At 41.3% G+C, this 2,776-nt stretch overlaps 1 pseudogene; it reads right to left on the bottom strand.

The window, feature by feature from the left end:
• Nucleotides 1-735: 735 nt before the first annotated feature.
• On the bottom strand, nt 736-1,524 carry LOC145106444 (secreted RxLR effector protein 161 pseudogene; annotated as a pseudogene).
• Nucleotides 1,525-2,776: the final 1,252 nt, after the last annotated feature.

Below are 2,776 nucleotides of genomic sequence, written 5' to 3'. Positions count from 1 at the left end.
TGTATGAATTCGAGACATGGATAATGGTCAACCCCAGAATTCAAAATTATGTTTCCCGATATAGATTTGTGACGACTACATCTGACTACTAAATCGAACACATCAATTCTAGTCAGTACCCTGCCAGGTTTTAAGATGTCAGCACCAAATCATCGAGGGGCCCATAGATATCGCTTCTCCTATTAAATCAGAAGGGACGAATAAACTTCGACTACATAGTCCTTGTCCATTTCATCATGTCACACATGAATGTACCCGTTATAGCCATCAGTTACGAATAGCGTTGAAGTACACCAATGCATAACAGAATCCTAGAGCAAAGCCCCACATGTATCTCGGTTTGAAGAACAGAAGATATTATCATCTTAGAATTACTTGTGACTAAATCCATGAAGTAATCTCTAAATGCGGGTTGTTCCAATGCTTAAATCTCCATTAAACACTCACGAGTGTTGACACAATCACTATGTTATGCCAATCAAAATGGTCAATCCACCAACACTCATGACAGTCTTGAATCACTACTTACTTCCAAGAGTATGACTGACTGTGGAGGTTTGAGTACTTAGTACTCGGGAAGTGGTTCTAAACATGCAAAAGTGAAACATAGTAATAAATAAACAGAAATGATAGGAATCCAGCATTTTATTAAGTCTCCACAAAACAAACATCACTTCTATTACAAATTCATACTGCTCAATGTTTCAAGGATTATCAAACTAAACAACTAAACAACTATTCCATATCTTCAGCAAATCTAATGCCTATAGATCTCGTATGACTATCATGCTTGATCCTTGATAGTGGTTTAGTGAACGGATCGGCTGGATTCTCCTCTGACGATACTCTGCTCACAAAAATATCTCCATCCTCGACTCGATGTCTTACATAGTGGAACTTTCTAAGTATATGTCTTAAGTTACCATGGTCTTTGGGTTCTTTAGTCAATGCGACTGCACCCTCATTGTCACAGAAGATCTCCAAGGGATCCTTGATGCTCGGAACGACACCAAGATCATCAATGAAATTCTTCAACCATGTAGCTTCTTTTGCAGCTTCACTAGCTGCTATATACTCTGACTCACACGTAGAGTCTGCCACTGTCGACTGCTTGGAACTCTTCCAAGTGACCGCTCCTCCATTAAGCAAGAATACCCATCCCGACTGCGAACATGAGTTGTCCCTATCAGTTTGGAAACTTGCATCTGTATAACCTGTAACTCTCAACTCATCCTTACCCCCATATACCAAGAACATATCCTTTGTTCTTCTTAGGTATTTCAGAATGTTCTTTACTGCCGTCCAATGACTTTCGCCTGGGTTGTCCTGAAAACGACTCACCATACTCAGAGCAAATGAGACGTCAGGACGAGTACACGTCATGGCATACATGATCGATCCTATAGCAGAAGTATACGGGACTCGACTCATTCTTTCCTGTTCATCACTAGACTCAGGACATTGAGTTTTACTCAATTTTGTGCCATGTTGCATAGGTAGATACCCTTTCTTGGAGTCCTGCATCTTGAATTTCTTCAAGATCTTATCCAAGTATGTACTTTCGCTTAGTCCTATTAGACGCTTTGATCTATCTCTATAGATCCTTATACCAAGTATGTATGCAGCCACTCCTAGATCCTTCATAGCGAAACAACTCCCAAGCCACGTCTTAACACCTTGCAACGTCGGGATATCGTTTCCTATAAGGAGTATATCATCCACATACAACACTAGGAAGACTACATTACTCCCACTAGCTTTTATATATACGCAGGACTCCCCTTCACTTCTTGAAAATCCAAACTCCTTGATCTTCTCATGAAAGCAAAGGTTCCAGCTGCGAGATGCTTGTTTCAGTGCATATATTGACCTTTCAAGCTTACACACTCTATTTGGATATTTTGGATCTATGAAACCTTCAGGTTGTGCCATATACACTTCCTCTGTGAGTTTTCCATTAAGGAAAGCGGTCTTCACATCCATTTGCCATACTTCATAATCATGAAAGGCTGCTATGGAAAGTAATGTCCTAATAGACTTGATCTTGGCTACTGGTGAAAAGGTTTCCTATAATTAATTCCTTGAGTCTGGGTGTAACCCTTTGCAACCAACCTAGCCTTGAACGTGTGCACATTCCCATCCATGCCTGTCTTCTTCTTGAAGATCCATTTACACCTAACTATTTTAGTGCCAGGTGCAGGATCAACCAAATTCCAAACTTGGTTGTCATGCATAGACTGAATCTCGCTCTCCATGCTTTCCTTCCACTTAGCAGCTTCAGTGCCTGCCATCGCTTCCCTATAGTTGGATGGCTCATCCATATCAATCAGTGTACGATCACTGATCAATACGTCTCCTTCTGTACTCACATGGAAACCATAGAATTCAGGAGGAAGACGAACTCTATTGGATCTGCGAAGGGGAGGTGGAGATATATCATTTTGTTCAACAGGTTGCTCAGCCTCGGTTTGAGTTTCCTCAATGGGTTGCTGCACCTCAAGTTGAGTGCTAGTGTCTACTAAAGTTTCTTCTTCATTCAATTCTTGAAGCTCTTCAAGATCTATGCGGCTCCCACTGTCCTCTTTGGAAATGAGATCCCTCTCAAGGAAAGAATCCCCTTCGAGCAACAAACACCTTGTTCTCTGAAGGCTTATAGAACAAGTATCCAAACGATTTTTGCGGATAGCCAATGAAGTAACACTTCTCTGATCGGGGTTCAAGCTTGTCATTCGCCTCGCGACGAACAAAAGCTTCGCACCCCCAAACTTTTACATGT

This window comes from Lactuca virosa, chromosome 4, assembly GCF_052849685.1.
Source record: "Lactuca virosa cultivar CGN04683 chromosome 4, Lactuca_virosa_CGN04683_v6, whole genome shotgun sequence".
NCBI classification, from domain to species: Eukaryota; Viridiplantae; Streptophyta; class Magnoliopsida; order Asterales; family Asteraceae; genus Lactuca; species Lactuca virosa.
The sequence above is the reverse complement of the archived record's forward strand: the minus strand, read 5'-3'. Positions and strand labels throughout refer to the sequence as shown.